Below are 12,348 nucleotides of genomic sequence, written 5' to 3' on the forward strand. Positions count from 1 at the left end.
ATGGGTCCTTCTGTTGTGGCGGGCTATGTGGGTGGTCTTGTAGGCTTGGTTGGCCCCTGATCCAGTTGGTTGCCAGGCCCTGCCTTGTGTGGAGGCTGCCGGCCAATGGTTGGCAAGGCTGTGTCTCGAGGTGGCTGACTACAGAACCCTAGGGTACCCCGGGGCTAGTACTGGCTCACAGGTGGGCGGAGTCAGGGTACAGAAGACTCTAAGGCTGTTGCCCCCCACTGGTGGGTGAAGCCAGGTCCTGGGGGGCTAGTGCCGGATACTGGCAGGCAGAGCTGGATCCTGGAGTCTGGCTGCAGGGCCCAGGGGTCCCAGAGCTGGTGTCAGCGCACAGGTGAGGGGGCAGTTCCTGACACAGTTGGGTACAGAGTCTGGGGTGTCCTGAAGCTTGTGTTGGCCTGCTAGTGGTCCGGGCTGGGGCCCAGCTGGTCCCAGGGCAGGGTCGGGCCTGCTGTCAGCTGGCTGGGTCCGCAGGCTGTGGGGTTGCGGTTTTCTTGCACGTTATGTCCGCCCCAGGTGGGTGGGGCTGGTCCAGAGGCTCCCCGGGGCGGAGCCTGGCGCAGGGGATTCTGGGGCTGTGGGCGGAGCTGAGTTCTGGGCCCTCTTGCGGGCTGGGCTTCGTTCAGAGGCCTCTGTGAGCTTAGGGCGTCTTAGGTCAGCCTGACTGCTGGTGGGTGGGGCTGTGTCCTCGCCCAGTTAGTTGCTTGGCCTGAGGCGTCCCAGCATTGGCCTCAGCAGGCTGTCGGGTGAGGCCAGGTCTTGTCGCTAAGGAGCTGGAGGCCGGCATCAGCCTCCCTCAGTGGAAGGAGCTCCCAAATATGGCTGCTGCCAGGATGAGCCCCAGTCTTCCCGCCTCACCCGGGGACCTTCCAAGACCTGCAGGTAGGTCTGGCCCAGGCTCCTATCAAATGACCGCTTCTGCCCCGTGTCCTGGAGCGCGTGAGATTTTGCGTGGGCCCTTTAAGCCCTTTAGGAGTGAAGCCTCTCTTTCCCCCGGCGCCCTGGGACTCCTGAAATGAAGGCCCGCCCGCCTTCAAAGCCAAATGCTCTGGGGGCTCGTCTTCCCTGTGTAGGACCCCGGGCTGGGGAGCCCGACGTGGGCTCAGAGGTCTCACCCCTGTGGGCGAACCTCTGCGGAGTAATTATTCTCCGGTGTGTGGGTCGCCCACCTGGGGGTATGGGATTTGGCCATATCACGAGTCTACCCCTCCTGCCCGTCTCGCTGTGGTTCCTTCTTTAGTGGCGGAAGATCTTTTCTGGTAGGTTCTGGTCTTTCTCATCCATGGTTGTTCTGCAGATAGTTGTGATTTTGGTGTGCTCCTGAGAGGAGGTGAGCGCAAGATATTTCTACCCGGCCACCATGGCTGATCTCTCTTACAACGCCTTGATGGTTAATTTTATGTGTTAACTTGATGGGATAACAGAGTGTCCAGACATTTGGTCAGACATTCTGGGTGTGTCTGTGAGGATGTTTCTGAAATTCCAAAACCGATGGTAAGTGCAGTTGCTCTCGCCAGAATAATGATGGTGCCAATAATGCTGCAGAAACTTCATGTTTTTTACTTTGTTTTCATCAAGGCCCATCTGCCCCTCTTAGAACATTTGTTAAGGAGAAATGCAGCATATATCCGAAAAAAGGGTATATATCTGAAAAAAACCCCACTAATACGAAAAGATACATGCACCCCTATGTTCATAGCAGCATTATTTGCAATTACCGAGGTTTGAAGCAACCTAAGGGTTCATCAACAGATGAATGGATAGAGGATGTGGTGTATATATACAATGGACTACAGCCATGTAAAAGAATGAAATATTGCCATTTGCAGCAACATGGATGGACCTAGAGATGATCATACTGAATGAAGTAAGTCAGACAGAGAAAGACAAATATTATATGATATCACATATATGTGGAATCTAAAAAATACAACAAATTAGTGAATATAACAAAAAAGAAGCAGAGTCATAGAGAACAAACTGGCAGTTACCAGTGGGGAGAAGAGGGGTAATATAGGCGTGGGGGAGTAAGAGGTACAAACTATTCGGTATAAAATAATCTACAGGGATATACTGTACAATGTGGGAAATATAGCCAATATTTTATAATAATTGTAAATGGAGTATAACCTTTAAAAATTGTGACTCACTATATTGTACATCTGTAACTTATATAATACTATACAGCAACTATATTTCAATAAAAAATAAAATAATACTAAAAAATAAAAAATGTAAGGAAAGCATTACAGGACTTACAAATATGATTAAAACAGTTTTGCCCTTGAAAAGCTTACAAATTAGTGCCAGAGAGAGACTAGAGAAAAAAAGTGTTCTTTGTCAATGTTTTTTTTTGCGGTACGCGGGCCTCTCACTGTTGTGGCCTCTCCCGTTGCGGAGCACAGGCTCCGGACGTGCAGGCTCAGCGGCCATGGCTCACGGGCCTAGCCGTTCTGCGGCATGTGGGATCTTCCCGAACCGGGCCACGAACCCATGTCCCCTGCATCGGCAGGCGGACTCTCAACCACTGCGCCACCAGGGAAGCCCTGTCAATGTTATTTTGATTGGTTCTGTTGAATTCCATGATTTTTAAAAAACATTTCTTTATTTTGGCCATTTTGGCCATTCCTGCCCAACCCCCACCCCCGATTTTGGCTATTCTAAATGATGTTTCTGAAATGTGTTGTTTTCTATTCTATCTTGGCCCTCACATAGACTCTTCCCATGTGAAGGAGGGCACTCTTTGCCCTGTCCTCCTTTAATTTGAGTCATCCTTGAGGTTGCAGCCTAGACACGCCTCCTCCAGGAAGTCTTCTGGGATGCAACAGTTCTTGATCACGTGCCCCTCCTTCCTGTAGAGCCCTGTCCTTCTCTCATCACAATGTGTGATAAGCATCAAATGGCTTGCTTCTAGCTTGACCTGGAGTTCTAAAGATCCCAGGGCTGCATCTTATTCACAGCTGTAACTGGTACAATGCAGCACAAAATAGGCCACACTGTAAATACTGGATAAATGTTGAATAAACACTGCAACACACATCCTTGGATCATCGTGGGGAAAGTATTGGCACCCCTGTTTGATAGATGAGGAGCTTGAGACTCAGAAGGGCAGCGAAAGCTGAAATGAGGCAGAGCTGCATTCAGAATTTATTGAATAGTTTCCTCTGATTCCAAAGTATTGTTTCCACTTTGCTATACCTCCTCCATTTCAGCACCTCGGATTGCTTCTCCCATTCCTTCCCCCAGCTTTCCAGCTCCTGGAAAAGGCTAGAGACAGAGGTAAAGAAACTGGAAAGAGGGCTCTGTAATCTGGGGAGCAGAAGACATCACCTGCTCCAGCAGGAGAGGAGCTGGGAATACTCACATGTGCCAGCATTTCCCATTATTTTTTTCCGGAGGAGAACCTGGCCTCCTTCCCTCATGCTGGGGACTCACAAAATCCGATTTGAAATCTACTCAAGTGTACACTAACCAGCTTCCTCTTGGCACAGGCTGGGGAGCCTATAATTAGAGCAGACACCATACCAGTTAGCGGGTTTCATTCACATGAACAGAAAGTGTGTTTGCAAAGGGAGATGGCTGGAGAAGCAAACTTGGGAAACTTCTCTGGAGGGCTTGCACCTGCTGAGTGCCAAAAAGATGCCTTTCTAAGTTCAGAGATAGTGGCTGGCTGAATGTGGGTGGGGACGCCACTCCAGGAAGGTGATGCCAGGTAGTTCTTAAGCACATCCCAGCTCCAACAGTCAGGTAAGTAACTCAGCTTCTCTGAGCTGTATCCCATCTGTGCGGTTGGGACATCATCACCGACCTCGCAGGGCTGTGTCGCAGGGCAAGGTCTAAATGAGACAGTGTATAAACAAAACCAGAGCAGGTGCTCAGAGATAATAACAATACTTATTATTCTTAAAACCACCACCTCCACCAATAAAATAGCCAGCATTTATTGAGCATGTATTATGTCCCAGACCCTGTTCTAAGACTTTACATGTGTTACCTCAGTTTCACAACATTTGGTAGGCAACGTATTTGAGGAAACTGATACCCAGGGATGTCACGCCACTTGCGCAAAAATCACACAAAATGGGTAGCTTTTTACTAACAATCCAAGGGGCGGGGAGAGCATGGCAGTTTAAGACAGTGTATGGGGTCTTATGAAATATACAAACTCATCAGCGCTGGGGTCCACATTTTCCTTATTAGGATCCTGGGGCCCAGAAAGGGGAGAGAGTTTGCAGTAAACTAATTTATTTGGCACATCTAGTATAACCTAGCTGCTTTTATAGGTATTATTTTATTTAATTCTTCTGCCCGGGACATTGCAAGTGTGAAAGGATACACTCAGAGATTGATGTGTCTTGCCCAAGGTCATGCAGAGCTGTGATTAAAACCCTGGACAGTCCAGTCACAAGTGAATTGCTCATTTTGTAATACCACAAGATCACCCGAGCCCGTCAGGACTCTTTTGGATGCAGGGGCTAACTTAAGGGAAAAAGGAAATTTGTTGGATCATCAAATTGAAAACTTTTGAAGGAGGCCTTCAGGCATGGCTGAATCCAGGTGCCTGAATAAAGCACGCAGGCATTTATCTTTCAACCTCTCTTCCCTCTGTGATAGCTTCATCCTCAAGAAGTCCCTCTCCTCTTTGTAGTGAGATCTCCATTGGCTTTTTGGTATCAGGCATTGGCTGCTTTCCTCCCACCTCCCACCATTGGCTTCATTATCTCACCCCAAGTTAGAAGACGAGGTAAGGTGGTCCCCATGGGTCAGCCTCTTGGAACCCAGAGCAGAGCAGGGAAGGAAGGAGAATGGGCTTGGGATAGAGGTCAAAAGGAAAATAACCAACACTCCCTCCCACTTCCCACCTCTAGGCTCCAGTCTTGGTTCCTTCTTAGGTGCTGTAGATTTTCTGCCAAAACAGGAGATTGTCCTGAAGCTCAGTTTTCATCCTAGGGATTGGATGCTCTTTACACTCCCAGGCATTGGCTGGGCCTCCTCCCAGTGGGCCAGTCAGGAGGAAGCATGAAAACACTCTCCCTCTGGCTTGGGCTCTCTCTCTGTCAAGACCCAAGGCCGTACCTCTGGATGCCTGACTTTGGATTTCTCCCTCCCCTAGCAGCCCACTCACCTCTTGCCCAAGTCCACCCAACTCCAGTAACTTCCTTGGGCTCCATTTCTTTCTCGCTTGTACCCTGGCACTTAGCTCTTATTCTGTCCAACCACATCTGCTCCTTACCCCTCCCTCATCCCATCCCCCAGGCCTTGGCCCATTGAGGCCCTCTCTCTGGCTCCCACCTCTTTCCAGATGTGGCATCAGGGAACCAACCCTCCTCATTCCTTCTCTGCTTCTTTGGCTCTTGTCCAGCTGGGGATGATTCATCTGCTGTGTGATCAAGGGTCAGTTACCTTCTGCGGGCCTCAGTCTTCTCAGCTGCAGAAATGGGAGTGATCCTTTCTGATCAGTTGGCTGCAGTGGAAGCCTGAGTTTGGCGATTGTATTTACAGTAACATGAGCACAATATGTGAGGAATTACTAGGAGGCTCTGGGCTGCCACGAGGCCGGATTTGTACTGATATTGCCCCATTACGAGGTGTCATGTTGCATTTGCAGGAGGTGGCTGTATGGAATTCCACTCTCTTGCACCATATGAAATATTCACCCGCCTCCCCTGGAAGGGATGAGAGCTTCCTCCCTGGTTCCTGGCTGCTCCTTTGTGGAGGGAGCCAAGCCCCAGGCTGTCACTAATACAGGATGACACCAGGACCCAAAGCAGAGCCTTGGGCATCTGGGACAGAGGGGTGAGGCTGGCGGGTGTTGTAGAATGGAGGGAGGGAACGTGATGTCTGTAGCGGCCCAGGGTCCATCAGACTCATTACTCACCTGTTCCCCATAGGCAAGGACACATGGGTTTGGAAGGAGTTACAGGTTGAATTGTGTGTCCCCATCCCAAATCCCTATGTGGAAGACTTAACCCCCAGTATCTTAGACTGTGACATTATTTAGAAATAGGGTCGTTGTAGATGTGAGTAGTCAAGTTGAGTTCATACTGGAGTAGGGTGGACTCCTAGTCCAATATGTCTGATGTCCTTATAAAAGGGAGAGCTTTGGAGACACACAAATAGGGAGAACTCCATATGAAGACTGGAGTTATGCTGCCACAAGCCAAGGAACTGCCAGAAGCTGGGAGAGGAGCCTGGAAGGGACCCTTCCCTAAGGTCTTCAGAGAGAGCCTGGTCCTGCTGACGTCTTGATTTTGGACTTCTGGCCTCAGAACTGTGAGACAATAAATTTCTGTTGTTCTAAGCTGCCCTATTTGTGGTGCTTTGTTACAGCAGCCTAGGAAAATAAGACAGAAGGGAGTTCATAGATCCCCAGGGGGCCAAGGAGGTGCTACATGGTCAGGACATAGAGGATGAACTCTGGAGTCAGCCAGAATTGACTTTGAAAGTGAGAGTTGAAGTTTTAGGAGAGAATTTGGTGTTGAGAGTCAGAAATCAGGGCTCTGGAGATAGAATGTGGACATCCTTACTTCCTTACTGGGTGACTGGGTGACTCATCTAACTTCTCTTGGCCTCAGTTTTCTCATTTGTAAAACAGGGACGAAGTACTGTTGTCTTCGTAGTATTGTTGGGAGATTAAATGGTATAACACCTGGGAAACAATTAGCATCTGAAATGTTAGCTTTCCTCGTTGCTCGCTGAGTGACCTTAGGCAAGTCACTTTGTTTGTATAGGCCTCAGTTCTCTCATCTGTAAAAGGGGGCTAATAATTCTGACCTCACATTTTTGTTAAAAGCATAAGGAAGGTATACAAACATTTGTCCCGATAACTGACAGTAGGAGATAAATAATTGTTTAGCTTTATTCTTTCTATTTAAGTTTCCCACCCATGTAGTTGCTCAGCTTCTGCTTGAATACCTCTAATGATGGGCAGCTCATTACCTTTTACAGTGTTCAATTCTATAGAGAATAGAAGCCTCACACACAGAATCCTGTTTCAAGGGACTTTCTAAGGTCCCATACATGTGTTATTCTTACTCTTCAAAATGAGGGACCTGAGGTCCAGGGACCAAACAGAAAGATTAGAAACAAGGTCTCCCAAAAGGGAACCCTCCTACACTGTTGGTGGGAAGGTAAATTGGTGCAGCCACTATGAAGAACAGTGTGGAGTGTCCTCAAAAAACTAAAAATAGAGTTGCCATATGATCCAGCAATCCCACTCCTGGGCATATATCCAGACAAAACTATAATTCAGAAAGATTATATGCACCCCTATGCAGCACTGTTTACAATAGCCAAGACATAGAAACAACCTAAATGTCCAACAACAGGTGAATGGATAAAGAAGATATGGTATATATATACAGTGGAATACTACTCAGCCATAAAAAAATGAAATAAGGCCATTTGGAGCAACGTGGATGGACCTAGAGATGATCATACTAAGCGAAGTAAGTCACAAAGAGAAAGACAAATACCATATGACATCACTTATATGTGGAATCTAAAATATGACACAAATGAACTTATCTATGAAACAGAAACAGACTCACAGACATAGAGAACAGACTTGTGGTTGCCAAGGGGGTGGGGGTGGGGGAGGGTTGAATTGGGAGTTTGGGATTAGCAGATTCAAACTAGTATATATAGGATGGATAAACAACAAGGTCCCACTGTATAGCACAGGGAACTATATTCAATACCCTCCTGTGATAAACCATAATGGAAAAGAATATGAAAAAGAATATGTGTGTGTGTGTGTATGTGTGTGTGTATGTGTGTGTGTATATATATGCATGTGTGTGTGTATATATATGTGTATATATATATATATGTACATATATATATATAAAACTGAATCACTTTGCTGTATAGCAGAAATTAACACAACATTGTAAATCAACTATACTTCAATAAAAATAAATTTTAAAAAAAGAAGTAAGGTCTCCCAGCTCCTTCTAGGCCCTCCATGTTCCGGCCTGCACACAGACCAGCTATCTCTCTGCACACTTCCTCTTGAAGCTCTGTGAGTGTGAAAAGGGTGAAGGGGGAGGGTGTGTGAAAATGTGGGGACGTGGCCCCCTGCAGTAGCCCCCTCTTCCTGCCTCTCTCTTCTTCCGCACTTGCCTCTTCCCCGCTATGGCCTAAAATGTGAATTAGCTCACACCCTTTCCTGCTTCTGACTTTCAGTGGGTCGGTCCCCACCCCTGCGTATGAGCCTCCCTTACTGTACCTGTTCATTTCCACCATCACACATGGCACCAGTTGCATGAATATATTTATTCTGTGCTTGTTTGATGAATGCCTCGCATTCTCAGCAGACCCAAAACTCCAGGGAAGCAAAACTCATGTTTTTTTTTTGTTTACAGTTGGCCCCTTGGCACCTGGTAGGACCTCAGTAACTGTCTTTTGAATGGTTGAATTGCATGCGTTTGAGTCTGGGTCTGGGGTGTGCGTGAGGTGGGTGGGACGTGATTGTCTTTCCCAGGGGACTGACACGTATCAGATTTGTAACTCTGAGATGACAAACTGGTGAGTGACCAGAACTGTGTTTTAAAAGAAACAAGTGACTAAACTGTGTGTGTTAAATCTGGCAAGGAGTAGACTTGGGGAACGTGAGCCATGTCACTGCCCCCACTGAAGACAAGACTCTTCCTGTTCGCCGTGATGTCTCCAGAATCTAGTCCAGTCTCTGACACAGAATCTAACCTTGAGTGAGCATGTGCTCAGTGGACGTCTAAAGAGAGAATACAGGGACACAGACCTTGCCTCAGTCAAGGAAAATTCTTTGTCATGTTTGGACCTGGCGCATGCTTGGAGGATAGTGAGTGGCCTTCACCTGGGGTCTTCACGTCCCTTTCAGCTCTGACACTTAATGCTCTAAGAAACCTTTCCCTGGCTGGGCAGACATGGACAGAAGACAGAGTAGCTTTCCTTCTTGCAGGGAGCACTGGGTGGGAGGGGTGGAAACAGACCAGTGCTTCCCTCCTCGACCAGAGTCTGGTCCTGTTTGTCTTAGCCCTGGGCCTGGAAGCAGCACTACACTCCCTGAGAAGGGACCTCCTCCCTTCTTCTCCCTCTGTAGGTCCTCAGGCATGAATCCCGAGCAAGGCTTGTTACCTCTCTGCTTGTTTAATGATTTCCCCAGGTCTCACAATGCTTATTATCAAAGTCACAGCAAACAGTCATGGCCTCCTAATTAAAAGCCAGCCTTCATTCGGTCCCTGTGCTTGGGACTGCAGCTTGGCATAACCTGTATCCAAGAAGAAAAACTTGTTGGCAGAGGCCAGAGTGAGAACGTGTTACCCAGGAAGTCAGGACAGAGCCAGTTCAGAGGGGCTGGGGGAGCCTGGACGTTCTCTCCCTGAGGTCAGTGGGGCTCATCAGGGTAGGTTGTATGTTCAAAATGACCCTCGTCGGGCTTCCCTGGTGGTGCAGTGGTTGAGAGTCTGCCTGCCGATGCAGGGGGCGCAGGTTCGTGTCCCGGTCTGGGAGGATCCCACATGCCGTGGAGCGGCTGGGCCCGTGAGCCATGGCCGCTGAGCCTGCGCGTCCGGAGCCTGGGCTCCGCAACGGGAGAGGCCACAAGGGTGAGAGGCCCGCGTACCGCAAAAAAAAAAAAAAAGAAAAGAAAAAAAAATGACCCTCGTGTAGAAGCCCAGTATGGTGAAAATAATTCGGACTGAGACAGCTAGGGTTTAGAGTGCCAGCTCTTCTAGGTGAGCTTGAACAAGTCACTTCATCTCTTGGGCTTTAGTTTTCTTATCTGTAAATTGGGGATTACAACAGTGTTCACCTCTTAGGGTTGCTGTGAGAAGTGAGTAAAATAGTGAACACAGAAAGCTCTGGATGGTCAGCATTTTGCCTTGTGGGAGGCAAAGATGTATTTCTTATGCTGAGGAACTTACATTCTTCCATTTCTGCTGCTTGGCGCAGTAGTTGCCTAATAGTGGAGAAGTGCTTTTTTGGCCATTTTAAGTGAGAAATGCGGTCATTTCTTTCACTCCTGGAAAAAAATTGGCATGAGGAATTTCAGAATGTCAGCAGAGGGATGGGTGACCTCAAATCCATTTAGCTTGACTCGCTGACTTTGAAGTTGTAATACCTGAGAGCCAGAGAGGGAAAGATGCTTGTCCCTGGTAACACAGCGTGTGCATGCAGAACCAAGATTAGACTCAGCAGTCTGATTTGCCCTCGTATGCTTTCTAGGAGGTGATAGCAGTATGGTAGTTGGTCATAGTCCAAACCCTATTGACTAGACTAGAAGCAGCCTTCCTTAGTCACTAAAGCTGGGATCCTGGACATTCTCTTCAACCCAAGGCCCGTGCAGGGCCAAGTCTCAGCATGGGAATTTGAACATAACAAAACCACAGGCTGACAGCCTTGTACTCACAAACACAGTGTTGGGGGAGATGAAGGGGAAGAAAGTGCTCTCTTGACTTTCCAAAGGAAAACAATTTTCTTTCTTGGTAACAGCAGTTACTTGAAAACCATGTCAAAACAGTTGTTTTTCTCCAATACTGTCTCTCTCTGTCTCTTTCTTCCTCTCTCTCCCTCCCTGCCCTCCCTCCGTTCTTTCTTACTACTGTTCAAGTGGCCAAAGAAACTGCAGAGTGATGGAGAGAGCAGAGATCTCACTTAAGGACCTTGGACAGAGATGCAACCCCGCCCCCCCCCCCCCCCCCCCCACCCTCCGGGCCCAGCTGAGCTCTAGTGGAAAGAAGGGCAGCAGCCAATTAATGCCCGAGTTCGGAGTCTGATAAGCTTAGCTCCTCACATGGGTATTTCATTGCGTTTTGGTTCCATTTCCTTATAAAGTGATGAGTGCTTTATTGATGGACATTTTTTTTTTTGATTTGTGAGAAGCTCGGAGGGCCCCCATCTCTCAGGAACACCCTAAAAAGGTTGTCTTCACTAAGTGAGAGTTGCTGTTCGTTCTAATTATGGTCCTCTCCAATTCCAAAACTCTTTGCATAATAAATAGATACTGAGACTTGGAAAAACAAAGGCTGCACCTTTAAGCCATAGACTAGAGTTCATTGGCAACTTTGGGGCCACTTAGCTCCATGACTGTTTGGACAACAGTGTCTGTTGTCCAACACCTAAAACACCCAATTAATGGTCCTATTTCCACTGTCTGATTGCTGAACAGACTGGGGGAGAGGTCACTGGATTCCCACTCACAGAGTTAAATAAGACACCTTTGTTGTAGGTTCTCCTCAGCACTCTCTGTTTAATTACAGAAACGATTGAACAAATTAATGTATCAATTTAGCAGAAGGGTCATTGTGTGAATGCAAAGCCCCTCCCAGGCCAGGAGAACAAGGATTTAACTTCCACTTCTGTCCCCAACCAAACTTCATTTATTTTAATCGCACATTTGTGACCTATTTGGAGTTCATGTCTCTGTTATTCATTTCTTTACAAGTCCTGTCTTGTGGGTGTGATAGGCAACAACCCAAGTTGTATCTGCCCCCTTGAGACTCTCAGACCCTCAAGGGCAAGGAACAGACCTCACTTGCCTATAGAGTGCCAGACACAGTAAGTGTTCATTGAATGTATGATGACTGACTGACTGAGGGACTGACTGAATGTTAAAAGGGAAATTGAATTTAAGCTCAATGAGTGCAGGGATCTTTTATTTTTCTTTTCTTGATGAAAACCCAACATCTAGAACAATGATTGCTACAGAGTAGGTGATTACTGTTTATTATACTGTGTGAATGTGGGAATAAATGAATATGAGAACAAGGGCTCCCTTTCCTTGCTAATTGTGTGAGTAGAGAAAGGAATTCATCCCTTTTTATGGCTGAAGCAGTGGAAGCTCTGATGAAATGATTTATGGGAAGTGGCTTGGGGAAGTATAAAATGATATACACATGTGTATTGGTTACCCATTGACACACCAGTGCTGGGAAAGGTACATGAAAAAGTGCTCAACATCACTAATCACCAGGAAGATGCAAATCAAAACTACAATGAGATATTTCCTTACAGCTGTTAGGATGACTATCATCAAAAAGACAAGAGATAAATTACGGTGAGGATGTGGAGAAAAGGGAGCTCTTGTGCATTGTTGGTGGGAATGTAAATCGGCATAGCCACTATGGAAAACGGTATGGAACAATTAAAAATAGAACTACCATATGATCCAGCAATCCCACTTCTGGGTGTATATCCAAAGGAAATTAAAAAGGATTTTGAAGAGATATCTGCACTCCCATGTTGATTGCAGCATTATTCACAGTAGCCAAGACATGGAAACAATGTTAAGTGTCCATTAATGGATTAATGGACAAAGAAGAGGTGGCATATATACGTATACACACACAATGGAATATTATT

General features: G+C 47.0%; 1 long non-coding RNA gene across 2 annotated transcripts in view; it reads left to right on the top strand.

Moving 5' to 3' along the window:
- The first annotated feature begins 232 nt into the window (after positions 1-232).
- The window catches only part of LOC109552579 (uncharacterized), a 379,508-nt gene continuing 367,392 nt past the window's right edge, over positions 233-12,348 (top strand). The window contains exon 1 of one of the 2 annotated variants that reach the window (XR_012325242.1): positions 233-888. This is a non-coding gene — a long non-coding RNA (uncharacterized lncRNA). The remainder of the gene's footprint in view (positions 889-12,348) is intronic. The other variant, XR_002179413.3, reaches the window with a different exon arrangement.

This window comes from Tursiops truncatus, chromosome 13 (assembly GCF_011762595.2).
Source record: "Tursiops truncatus isolate mTurTru1 chromosome 13, mTurTru1.mat.Y, whole genome shotgun sequence".
NCBI lineage: Eukaryota > Metazoa > Chordata > Mammalia > Artiodactyla > Delphinidae > Tursiops > Tursiops truncatus.